Source organism: Camelus ferus, chromosome 10, assembly GCF_009834535.1.
Source record: "Camelus ferus isolate YT-003-E chromosome 10, BCGSAC_Cfer_1.0, whole genome shotgun sequence".
Taxonomy (NCBI): Eukaryota; Metazoa; Chordata; class Mammalia; order Artiodactyla; family Camelidae; genus Camelus; species Camelus ferus.
In genome coordinates, this window is record NC_045705.1 from 9,526,184 (window position 1) to 9,540,075 (window position 13,892).

The window sequence follows — 13,892 nt, forward strand, 5'->3', positions numbered from 1 at the left end:
TTAAAGTGCTAGACCATAAACCAGGATGAAACTTACAGGTTTGCCAGGACCATGACAGAGCCTCCCACATTTGATGCTAATATATTGTAGAGTATGTGCTAATGAATTACAAATAGTGTCACACAATCTTTGCACGTTGTCATATTAATTCAAGATTTCAGAATTTCAGAACACATTTTCAATATGATTCAAGTGTATAAATATTAAGGAGGCATTAACCTTTATCAAAATGATTTTTTCCTGTGTTAAAAAGATCAAAATTTCACATAAGAGGGCACCCAATTTGACTTTGCTGTATAGTGGTTGATGAAGAGAACTGTATCTGCCCCCAAATTATTCATGTGAAACTGTGAAACCTTTCATTTACACTTCTCTGGGGACGGCAGGAGTGGGGATGGGAGTTGGGGAAGAAAGAGGAACATGGCAAGTAGGGAGAAAAGAGTAAATTGAAGGATGTCAGTTCTTTAATTAACATGCTGCTTGTCGTCTTTCAGCACAGAGAGTAACAAACCCCTGCAAGCACTAAATAAAAGGAGCCTTCGAGAGATTTCTCATCCTAGACAACCTGCAGAGTTTGTGTCAATTTGGAGTCACTGATGCAAACATTTTGTTCAAATGCTTTATCGTTTGCTAGCTGCATGACATCAATGAGAATATTTTCAAGGTCAAGTGAATATTTTGATAAGTCAGAACAGGGGCTTCTATGAACTGGCTTCCTTGAGGTTGATCAGGGACCTTGGGGAAGCAAATTGGAGCTTCACCTCAAGTCTCCAGACCAGTGATATGCTTACACAGCTATCAATTCCCTTGAAAGAAAGAAAGAAAGAAAGAAAGAAAGAAAGAAAGAAAGAAAGAAAGAAAGAAAGAAAGAAAGAAAGGAAGGAAGGAAGGAAGGAAGGAAGGAAGGAAGGAAGGAAGGAAGGAAGGAAGGAAGGAAGGAAGGAAGGAAGAGAGAGAGAAAAAAAAGCACTTTCTCTCCAGCAGGATTTACAACTGGAGTCAATTGGTTTCAGCCTCAGGAAAGCCCAGACCAGAAGAAAATAAAACAGTAAAACTCCTTATTTTTGTCTTACCTTGTCAGAATCTTCAGTTTCGGGGACAGATGTTTTGGGCAGCTTTACGGCCACCGCATCACCCCCTCCGCCATTGGGGCAGCAATCATGCTGAACTTGCTCACCGCCGTGTCTCCACTTGCTGGCCCAGTGCCCGGCACAGAGCAAGGGCTCAATAAATATTTGTTGAACAAAAAATGGATTCAAGGACCACGCGATTAAAACCACCTCTTCGAACTGACTTAGGAAACATCCCAGGGAGTTTTAAGCAGTAATTATAAGTCTTGTATTTTTGACTCATGTCAAGGGACTTGTGAATTTCTAATATGCTAACCTCTCATTTTGCAAAGAATCTTTGTTTGTGCTTCTGGACTTATATACAAGCAAACAATTGAGGTATTTATCAACTCTGGACTATAGAAAATGAGGCCAAACTGTAAGAGCTTTCTGTTTTAAAACAAAAAAGATGTACTCTTTGGGGGGGATAATATAACTTGTGGGACATTTTAAATTGTGATTACATAGACAATTCTAATAGTACACCACCCCATGGAAGAATAGTACATTTTATCCAACATTTTCATCTCTTTCATTTGGAAGGGAAATTCTTTCATGAAAACAGCTTACCCAGCAGCCACTAGGGGGCATCTAGTGTGGTCATAGCACCAGGGGATCTCTGTTCCCCATCCTACCGAGCATTATCTCAGATGAGAATTCCCATGGATGCATTTGGGAGAGGAGGGGGAGTGAGAGTGATGGTTTCACTCTGAGTGAAAACATAGTGGGACATCCAGGCTCACGTTCTTCTCCCTGCTCTCCATTCCCAAGCACTGCCATCACCAACAGACTCGGTTTCATTCTTTCCTGGTTTATAACTCTAAAGGCTATGTCTTGTACGTTTTGTCATTTGCTGGATACTTCTTAAATTATGAATGTTCAATACTTAATTCAATTTGTACATGGTTGCTGTGGCACTGACTGCTAGTTATCATCCAATATGTTAAATAAATCAGCCAAAGATGGTCTGTGTGTATTGACCCCTTGCTTGTTTATTACTTCACTGCAGGTTGAAATCTATTAGTTCAAATGCCTACTGGCATCATGCTCAAAATGTTACACATCTAATCATTTAAAAACTAGCCCCCCAAAGCAGATTTTTAGCCATTTAGAGCCTGACTGCTTTGCACACCCTAGCAAAACCTTACCCTACACCTGATGGTCATGGTAAGACAGAGCCTTGTCGTTCTAAGATCCCAAGCTGCTATGGCCCTTCAGAGCTCTCTGACCCAGGGATTTATCACCTAGTCACAGAAGCCCCCCTCCCACCCACCTCTCCTGGGAGTTCTCTTGCCCTCTTCCCCTCCTGGATGTTTGCCCCCACACTGCAGCCTCTGTATTTTCTCTATCAGTGATGGACTTCCCTTCTCATACAGCCCTATCCAAGCACTATGCATGTGAGAACACAGCGAGAAGACAGGTGTCTTTGAGCCAGGAACTGAGCCCTCAGCAGACACCAAATCTGCCAGTGCCTTGATCTTGGACTTAGACTCCAAAACTGTGAGAAATAAGTGTTTGTCTTTTAAGCCATCCAGCCGACGATATTTTTGTTCTAGCAGTCCAAATGGACTAAGACAACAGTCATCACAGGAGGAAGCTCAGAGCCAAGGCTCAGAGAAGTAGGGGTGTGAGGGATATTCCGGGAATAGCCAACAGTTCAGCTGATTGAAATGATACAGCCCATGCAGGGAAAGACGGGGAGAAAAGTTTGAAAAGTCTGTTTGGGTCACATTATAAGGCCCTTGGACACCAGGGTCCTGAACGCCACTGATTTTGGCTGGAAGTCGAGGGTCCCTAAAGGCTTTTGAGTGAGACAGTTGATGTGACTGGAGCTGTGTGCCTGTAAGATGTATCTGGAGACAGCGAGAAGGCTGGACTGAAGACGGGAAAGACGGGACTTTAAAAAGACACCACTTCAGTGGCTTTGCAGTAATCCAGACAGATAATGAAAGTCTGAACTAAAGTGGTGGAGGGGGAGATGCAAGAGACGTTCAGAGGTTATTGATCATATCTCCAACCATAATACAGATGATGCCATCTGACGTGTCTCACCCCTGTCTATTTTTATCAGTGATGCTATAGGTAGCTTGAAGCAAAGTGGCACTGCTAACAGCATGCTCATATTTCTTCACATTGAGCACGTCAAAATGCTCACAAAGAGATCCTGAGCTTCCCAGAAATACACAGAGCATGTAGGTAATAGGCCAAACTGACAGAATTAAATACTTAAATAGAATAAAAACAAAATGGTTAACTAAAGAGCCTTGCTGGCGGGAAACAACAATTTCCCATAAAGACATTATTTAATTAAAAATGAAGTTCGTAAGTTCATATATTGATTTGGTATCTTTCTATAAAATATTTTTGCATTTTTCCAAAATACCTACTAGCTTCATATATTAATAAAATTTAGGTTAAAATTTTCATTGGGAAGGAAATAATCAAGCATACTGGACTTCTGCAATGTATGTGATACAATTATCTCAAATAACATTAATTGCCCAGCTGTTGCTAACAGTGCCCAGGCAATTAGGACATAAAAACTGCAGCCATAATAGAGAATTATTTCAGAAGTTACTTTGAAAAGCTTTTGCCTATAGTCTCAGCAGGGTGTTCGTCCCTCTGACATTTTTTTTTTCTTACCTCTTTCCTTTCCCCAAAATATGAGGCAGTCCTTTGGTTCCCAAAAGTCACTTGGAAGAAACCAGTGACCTATGCTATACCGATTATTGCTTTCCACCACTGAGTGTTTCCATTTCCACAGGGAATTGTTCAGAACTCATAACCCAACATAGGGAATCTATGAAAGATCATTAGCTTTTGCACATTAATAACAGAAACTCTGACTAAAATTCGGCTAAAATAATAAGGACATTTATTTTCTCTTACAACAAGAAGTCTAAAGGTAGAGCAATCACAGCCATACCAGTGAAAAGGATTCCAGGTCTCAGCTTTGCCCCCTCTATGGCTTGGCATTGTCATCAGGATGTTTCTCCACATGACCACAAGAAGGCTGCTAGCAGCAACAATTACAACACACCTCCTTTCTCATACCAAGCAGGTGAAATAGAGACAAAACTTCTTGCCGTTTGATATAACTGTTCTAATTTAGGACATGTGCTCAACCCTGAGACAATAACAGACCAGGAGAATAGTTTCGTGATTAGTTTAAACCACGGCTTCTGATCTAATCACTGTAAGAGGGATGGAAGGTTCTATGATTGGATTATACTTGTCAGGATCCATGCAAGGAGCTAGAAATGGGATGAAAACCCCCAAAACGCAATGTTCTCTTGGGAAGGCAGAAGTCAGAGGTGGGGAGAGGTGAATGCTGGTGCAAAAAGATGTTCAAAATGCAAAAGCAAAAATATGATCAGTGAGTTGCAAAACCAATTACTCTGCAGAAATTTCAAAGTAGATGGCAGAGATAGCAGGGAGCTGATTAGATGAGTCACTCCTATTAAGGACTTAAAATGGTAGAGAGATGAGACTGAGAGAGGCTTTGCTGATGGGCTGTGGGTCTCAAGCCCCCATCCTAAGGGCGAAGGGTAGCTATTTCTGTGTGGACAAGGTCGCCTACCATTTCTAAACAAAAGATGTTGCAGCCATCAAGCCATCAGCCACGGCAGCCTCCCCTACCCCATTACTTGGTGCACCCTAGGGGGAATTAAGGATGCAGAAAAACAGGATATTGGCTGTAGACAGTTAAGATGCATGTCAAAGGAATAATTTCAACAAGCCCAGACTCTTTTATCTTCCCATACGTAGAAAAGCACTAAAATTATTAACTTGAGATGTCAGGGTTTTCTTTGTGATTAGCAGTAATCTTTTGATGTTCGACAATATGTTTCAGTTGTGTTTTTTTTTCCCTCCAGCAAAACCTCCTATGTTTCCTGGCTTCTCCCTTACCTGTTTGGAACAGTTCCTCAGAGCTATCTGAGATCCTGTCTCCTGCGGTATAGTTCTCAGTAAGGTCTCAGGATAAAACATAACTTGCAACTTTTAGGTCGTGTGTGTTTTTTCCAGTCGACACCCAACACAAGCTGAGTAAGAGGGACTGTAAGGGAATCGTTTGGGTAGCTTGCTGTTTCCCCGGCAGTTAGAGAATCAGCACGGATGTGGCTTGACTCTCTCCTGGAAAGCCAGAGGCCGGAGATGGGCTGGCAGGCTGTTGTGGCGGCAGAGTGAAGGAGGGTTGCTGCTCTACCGTGATGGACCTGCAGTCACAGAGTTTTGCGGACAAGGAACATGTGAATATTTCCTGTGAATGGGATGTGGGCTACATGGGTGAAAGTGAGAGCCAGTGGGAGAACCACCTTAGATTCCTTCCATTAGGGTCACTGGAGGAAAAATGAAACCTCAACAGAAAGCAAGCTGAGCGGGATCACCCATTCCCTAGAGCTTGCAGAGGAAGGACTTGCAGGAAGAGCGTGTGTTTGCCCAGCTCAGAAACTGCAGGTGAAACACTACCATGATATCAAGGTCTTTATAAAGAACCTCCGAAAGTGAGTAACCTTTAAACATCTGCCAGACCCAGAAAATGCAAAGCCATATTACAAAGATCGGTCAGATGAGAACTCTCCTTTCCCCTTCCTTTCCAGTCTCTCCTGTCTCTACTCCCCAAGGGATCACAAGCTGGCAAACAAGCTGGACAAAGAAGAGCGAGGAAAGAAAGACGGACCATACCCTCGAACCTCCTGCAAGTAGCCAGCCTACAGCAGGACCTGGTTTTGTTGATTTTAAATTTAAATCAAGCTTACGGAGCGTTTAAAATTATTGAATTGACTCTGTCTTTGCATTCTGAAATGACTTTTGAACCTTGTATTTGTTCAGAGAGAGTCCCAAACCAGATACTCTCCAGGAGTTCTCACCCTGGAACTACTTTACATTGGCCATGATCTACGTGAGCAAAAGTGATACTCCATGCCATGCCTTTTTTCTATTTTTTTGGTGGGGCCACGTCTTTCAATATCCAGGAAGCTAGTGACCAGACTCTGGGACCTTTGCTACCACTGCCTCAAAAAAAAGCAAGTACTTTGATGACTGTGCTTTCAAAAAGCAGCAGCAGAAGCGTGGCCTCTCGTGCATGACGTCACTTCCTCCCAGGTCTGACGCGCGGCTACCTGCCTGCTGGCATCTAGAACAAGCCGAAGGGAGTCTGGGCATGCAGTCTACGCCTTCTCGGCTCCGGCATGGGGCAAGCACACCCCGTCAAGGGTAGGCATGGAGACGAAGGAGCCAGCCTGCAGTACCTGCCACAGTGCTCACACCACACGCCTGGTGGCCTAGATCCTGCATAGTTTCCCTGCATGAATGTATTTATTTAAGAGATAAGATTAATAAGAAATTGCTTCATGGCCTCACTGTACATTTGGAAGCCCACTACTTCCGGGCATCCAAGAGTGAGCTCCAGAGCCAGGTGACACCCAGGTGTGACCCCCTCACTGTCTCTTGCTAAATGACCACCTTTCTCCAGGTTCCTCCCTTTTCTTGAGCAATGAAGCTTCTCCCCATAGGTCTCTTCAGAGCCTGTTTACATCCTACCCACCCTTTTAGGTCCCCCTGAAGCACCTGCTCCCCCAGGAGTCTTTCCTTGGCTTTCCAGGATCCCTCCTTTCCTACAATTTCCAGCACTTCCTGTTCCGAACAACATTTTTTTACATGGAATTGTATAAGCCTTGGATTCTTTGTATACTGTATAAGTCTGCTAATTAATTCATTCATTCAACAAATGTTTAAGGAGCCCATACAAGGTGCTTTGCTGAATGCCAGGTAGTAAACAAGACAGGCATGGGCCCTGTCTTCTTAAAGCTTACAGACTACTGTGGAGGAGACAGACATGAAATAAGTAAACAAACATGTAAATACAGAATTACAGACTGCAACAAGATCCTAGGAAAGAAAACTTTCAGATGTGCTGAGAAAGTGAATCAGTGGTCTGTCTTAAATTAAGTGGTCAAAGAAGATGTCCCTGAGAAAGAGAAATCTAAAACAGTGAGGTCTAAGGAGGGGTCAGCCAGGTGAACAGGAGGCAGAGAAACATTTCAGGTAGAAGAAATCATATGTTTAAAGGCCTTGAGTCACGAAAGAGATGAAAGCACTTGAGGAACTGAGAGGACAGTACGTTTGGGACATTGTGGGGGCAGGTGGCAGGAGAGAGATAAGGTTAGAAATATAAGCAGATCACATGGGTCCTTCCAGGTTGTGTTGAGAACTTTGGATTTAAAGCCAAGGATACTGAAAAAATTTTTGAAGGATTTATAGCAGAGCAATAATACGACCCAATCAATGTTTTAAAAGAATGCCCTAGTTCTTCAATGGAAAATGGACTTGCAGAAGAGCAAGAGTAGAAAAAAAGAGACTAGCTAGGGAGCAATTACAAAAGCCCAGACAAGAAGTCATGGTGGTTGGCCACTGATGGTGGCTGCACGGGAGATGGAAAGAATGGCTTATAATTGAGATCGTAAGCTTCATGTCTTTTGTGCATGCCAGGCTTCTGGCTTGGGGAAAACCTACAGCTCTACTCGGTAAGTAAATATAATTAATCAATACAGTAATTAGTTAATTAATTGCATGCTGTTTTAACCATTAAAAAAAAGAGGAGCTGATCTATATTGTTAACTGAATCAAACAGTTCACGGCAGGTGAGAAAGCAATTATGTAGACACATAGTCAATCTGGTTTGTTTGATAAGAAGACAGACTTGTTGCAAGAGTCAGCCTGGTTACTTTAGCCATATTAACAACTAAATAATATACACCACATGGTTATCCCAAGTTATGTTCACTATACTAGTCCAAGATAATATCAATTTGGTTTAAGTCATTTTCATCATTCACTAGCTAGAGTTTTGAATGCACAACTTAGGGCATTATAGTATATAACAGTGGTTCCTAAATATTTTTTATTCCATAAACAAGTATTTCTTTTTTTTTTCAAAAACTGGGGGAACTGATTAATGTTGACACCTTTTAGCTTGTCAAGAATGAATATTAAAACAAATGAAAAATCAAATAACTACTCTCACAGCGAGGGTTCTTAGCTGCAAGCAATAGAAACTAATTCTGTCAGATTTAAGTAGGAAAGAACTTATGATAAGAGTTTTGTGTGGCTCACAGAATCACCAGGAGGGCTGGAAACTTAGGGCCAAGCTATCAAGAACACTGTCCAAATCTTTGATATGATGAAGACCCCACAGCCATGGCCAGTGTCATTAAGCGGTAGATGCCATAGGTCAACCGCTAACATCACCAATGCTGCTGCTGGATGGCTCCACGAATGGACCCATGGCCCTGGGAACTAGATATAGTCATTGCAGCCTCCACTACTCCTCCCCCGAATGGATGCTGGGCAGCCCTTGCTTTATAATGCCACTTCCAGTTCAAAGACTGGTGTGAACTTATAATTAGCGGAGCACAGCACAAGGGCTTTTGTCCTCACTGCAAGAAAGATGAGAGAGTGAGCTTCCAGGGCTGGAGAGAAGGGTTTCAAGATTTATACAGCGCAGAAATTTCCAAATATAGGAATAGGGTTTAGATACTGGGATCCTAAAAAAGAGTGATAACTACCATCTACTATCCCCATCGATTCATAAGAGAAGAAAAAATTATTTTAATTCTAAAACGTAAAAGGGGAAAAATTACAGTATTTGGAACAGCGTATTAATGGAAGAAAGTTTTTTTTTTAAATAGAAAAATTATTGCATTGCCTTTATTGTTTTCTTTTCTTCATTCATGGTGAAACTCTGTCTTGAGGCAGCTTGATCCACAGAACCATTCTGGGGACCCGTGTGTCTAGAGGACACGGGCTTTGGAGTAACAAACTTGGTTTTTGCTTTCAGTTCTACCTTACTTAGCAGCTGTGTAATCCTAGGTCAGCTAGATCTGAGATTCAAGGTCATCCTTTGCAAAATGGGGCTAATAATTCCTAACTCTTAGAGTTGCCCACACACATACATAGCCTCTCCCTTTATCAACATCACTCACCATGTGGTACATTTTTCACCAAGGATGAACCTCCATTGACACATCAGAATCCTCCGAAGTCCACAGTTTACCTTAGGATTCAGTTGTATATTCTGTGGGTTTGAACAAATGTATAATGACATATATCCATCATTATATCGTATAGAGTATCTTCACTGCCCTAAAAAAAGTCTGTGCTCTGCCTATTCATCTTGTTTCCCTCACTTCCCACCCCTGCCCCCATCACTGGCAACCACTGATCTTTTTATTGTCTCCATAGTTTTGCCTTTTCCAAAACGTTATATAGTTGGAATAATACAGTATGTAGCCTTCTCAGATTGGCTTCTTTCACTTAGTAATATGCATTTAAGATTCCTCCATGTCTTTTCAGGGCTTGATAGCTCATATATTTCTTAGCACTGAGTAATATTCCAATGTCTGGAGGCACCACACTTTATCCATTCACCTACTGAAGGACATCTTGGCTGCTTTCCAGTTTGGGCAATTATGGTTAAGGCTTCTATAAATATCAGTGTGCAGGATTTGGTGTGGACATAAGTTTTCATTTCCTTTAGGTAAATACCAAGGAGCATAATTGCTGGACTGTATGGAAAGAGTATGTTTAGTTTTGTAAGAAACCTCCCATCTGCCAAAGTGGCTGCACCATTTTGCATTCCCACCAGCAATGAATGAGAATTCCTTTTGCTCCACATCTTTGCCAGCATTTGGTGTTGTCAGTGTTCCAGACTGCAGCCATTCTAAGAGGTGTATAGTGGTATCTCATTTCGATTTGCATTTTCCTGATGACATACGTGGAGTATCCTTTCATATGCTTATTTGTCATCTGTATATCTTCTTCAGTGAGGTGTCATCTGTTAAGGTGTTTGGCCCATTTTTAAATTGGGTTGTTTGTTTTTTTTTAATTGTTGAGTTTTAAGGTTTTTTTTTTTTGGTTTGTATACTTTGGATAATAGTCCTTTATCAGATGTGTCTTTTGCAAATATTTTCTCCCTCCTGTGGCTTGTCTTCTAATTCCCTTGCTATTGTCTTTCACAGAGCAGAATTTTTTAATTTTAACTAAGTTCAGTTTATCAATTATTTCTTCCATTGATTATGTTTTGGTGTTATATATAAAAGATACCAGCATATACAAGATCATCTAGGTTTTCTCTTATGTTAATTTCTAGGAGCCTTATATTTTTGCATTTTACATTTAGGTTTATCTATGATCCATTTTGAGTTAATTTTTGTGAAGGGTATAACATCTGTGTCTAGATTCTTTTTTTTTTTTTTTTTTTTGCATGTAGATGTCCAGTTGTTCTAGAATGATTTATTGAAGAGACTAAAATTTATATGGAGAGGCAGGAGACCCAGAATAGCCAACACAATACTGAAGGAAAAGAACAAAATAGGCACATGAAGAAATGCAACTATCTCTTCAAAACCCTGCTTTCAATTCTTTTGGACATATACCCAGCAGTAGAATTGCTGGACCATATAGTAATTCTATTTTTAATTTTTTTCAGGAACCACCATACTGTTTTCCATAATAGCTACACCATTTTACATTACTATCAAGTGTCCAAGGGCTCCGATTTCTTCACACTCTTGCCAAATTGTTCTCATTATTATTTTTTGACATTCTAATTGGTCTGAAGTGGTACAGTAGACCCCCCTAATGTGCAGTTTCAGTTTCAGGGGTTTCAGTTACCCACTGTCAACCACGGTCTGAAAATGTTAAGTGGAAAATTCCAGAAATAGAAAATTCCTAAGTTTTAAGTTGCATGTTGTTCAGAATAGCATGATGAAATCTTGTGCTGTCCTTCTCAGTTCCGCCTGGGATGTGAATAATCCCTTTGTCCAGTGTGTCCCGCCCCTCATCGCTTACTAGCCATCTCGGTTATTAGCCTGACTATCAAGGTATTCCAGTGTTTGTGTTCAAGTAACCCTTATTTTACCTAATAATGAGCCTTTACTTAATAAAGTGTAAAAGTAGTGATGCTGGCAATTCATGTATGCCAAAGAGAAGCCATAAAGTCTTTCCTTTAAGTGAAAAGGTGAAAGTTCTTGATGTACTAAGGCAAGAAAAAAACTTTGTACTAAGGTTGCCGAGATATACTGCAAGAACAAATTTTCTGTTTGTGAAATTGTGAAGAAGGAAAAAAAATTCATGTTAGTTTTACTACTGCAACTCAGACTGCAAAAGTTATGGCCACAGTGTGTAATAAGTGCTTAGTTAAGATGGAAAAGGCATTAAATTTATACAATAAGCTATTGAGAGAGAGAGAGAACCATATTCACATAACTTTTATGTAGTATATTGTTATAATTGTTCTATTTTATTATTACTTATTGTTAATTTCTTACTGTACCTGGTTTGTAAATTTAACTTTATCACAGGTATGTACATACAGGAAAAAACATGGTATACACAGGGTTCAGTACTTGCTATCCACAGTTTCACAGCATCTACTGGGGCTCTTGGAACCTGTCCTTTGCGGATAAGGAGAGGGTGCTATATCTCATTCCTCTTTGAATTTTAAATGCTAGATTAAAAATAGCTTGTACAGACATAAAAGAGTAATCACACATAACAAAGGTCCACTAAGTCAAAATCTAAGGAAAGTGAAAACTCAGGGACAACTTCAAGCCACTTTTGCCCTGATTACTTTCATCCATCCAGAAGAAACAAAACTTTATAAATGGGCCTTGCTTTTGACAGCCCTGCATTCCAGCGGAGGTATAATTCCATGTCTCCTACCCAAGGCGGGGAATCTGGAGGATAATACTCGCAACGCGTAAGCAGGGACCGGAAGGATCACACTTTTGGGTGAAGGTGAAATAGTCATGATCCTGCCCTCAAAGGGAGGTTTACCATGAAGTTAGTGCAGCTTGCGCTTCCAGACCCCACATTAATATCAACCTCTTCTAAGGCGCCTGGAAGACCTTGGACATGTTTCAAGTTAAGAATCTTTAGTCTCAACAGAAACATATTCAATGCTCTTACATAAAAACTGGTGTTCTGTAGCCTTAGTAGCAAGAAGCCATCAGAACTGGTTTTAAACTCCTGTTCAACAGATCAAGGACACTTGTCTCAGGGAAAGTCAGCCATTGGTGTCAGCCACTCCCTCTTGAAAGTCAGCCAGTCAGAGATTCACTTCAGTGAACATGCCTCTGAATGTCAATCAACCAACAAGAGTCTCACCTGGTAACCACTTCTACAGATGATGTCAACCCCCTTCCCCCCTGAAAGTCACCAAGGCCAGAACTCCTCCCTTACCAAAGCCCTGTGTAGATCAGTCGGCTCCACTTGGAGAGGCTGTGCCTGATCAACGTAAGTAATAAATTTCAGCTCTGTGTGCGTGTGTGTGTGTGTGTGTGTGTGTGTGTGTGTATGGCTTTCTTTCCAATATTGAATGGTGGTTCCATCCTTTGACAATGTGATCATATGTTTCTGTAACATTTGCAAAAGTAAGATGTTTTAACAGTGAGCAGGTAAGACTGCTGTCTCTTTCTAACCCTACTTCTCTCTGTCAAACTTCCTCTTATGTTTGGGCCTTAAGAGGCTACACTGTTTACATAGCATAAAGCTGTAGTCGTATTCAAATACTAGGGATATATGTATGTGAAATCACGTGTTTGTGTGACTTTTGTTTTATGTATCTCAACATTCAGTATTTTTAAAAAGGCAAATTGTGATGCCTGATGGATGACAGAAAGTGAGAGAAATATTTTTATTAAGAAACTTCCCGACAGCCTAGGACACTGTATCCAGTAAATATCAAGAATTAGCCAACATGGATGGACCTTAAGATTATCATACTAAGTGAAATAAGTCAGAAAGAGAAAGACAAATACCATACAGTATCACTTATATGTGGAGTCTAAAAATATGAACTTATTTACAGGGCAGAAACACACTCACAGACATAGAGAACAAACGTATGGTTACCAGTGTGGGAGAGGAGTGGGGAGGGATAAATGAGGAGTTTGAGATTTGCAGATACAAACTGCTATATATAAAATAGATCAACAATGGTTTCCTACCGTATCACACAGGAAACCTTATTCAATATCTTGTAATAACCTATACTGAAAAAGAATATGAAAATGAATATATATAGATATAAACATACAAATGAATCACTAAGCTGTATACTGGAAACTAACACAACATTGTAAATCAATAATACTTAAAAAAAAAGGATTAGCAAACTAGCTGGGTATAAAAATCACCTTACAAAATCAATACATGACAGCAGTGGAACTGTAGAACAGCACAGCTATCTATTAATAACAGAAAGGATAAATAAGTTACACTATAGTCATTCAGTGGTTTATATACAGCAATAAAAATGAATGAATTATAGGTACATGTAAGTTTATGGATGAATTTTACAAACTTAGTGTTGAACAAAAAAGCAAGACACAGAACAATCATAACACACATTATAGTTCTGTCTATATACATTAAAAATCAGATATAGATTATGCTAAGGAAAGAAGCCAATATATACTATATGGTTCCACTTAAATAAAAGGCTATTGGAGGCAAAACTAACCTACAGAGACAGAAAGCAGATCTGTGGCAGTCTGGGGTTGGGATTTAAGGCAGATGGACACAAGGAAACTGTTTTTGAGTAATATAAATTCTGTATCTTGATGGAAGTGGTGGTAACATAGGTCCATACATTTCCAAAACTCACTAAACCGTATTCTTTAAATGGAGCATTTTTTAATACAGAAATTACACCACAATACATATGATGTACAAAAGTTTAAAATTAAGCACAGTGGTAAAACTACAAGGAAAAATAAG

At 40.3% G+C, this 13,892-nt stretch overlaps 1 long non-coding RNA gene across 4 annotated transcripts in view; it reads right to left on the reverse strand.

Moving 5' to 3' along the window:
- The window catches only part of LOC106729848, an 84,730-nt gene that overhangs the window by 18,147 nt on the left and 52,691 nt on the right, over positions 1-13,892 (reverse strand). For all 4 annotated transcript variants that reach the window (XR_004323089.1, XR_004323088.1, XR_004323087.1 and 1 more), the window contains exon 4: positions 1,074-9,186. This is a non-coding gene — a long non-coding RNA (uncharacterized LOC106729848). The remainder of the gene's footprint in view (positions 1-1,073; positions 9,187-13,892) is intronic.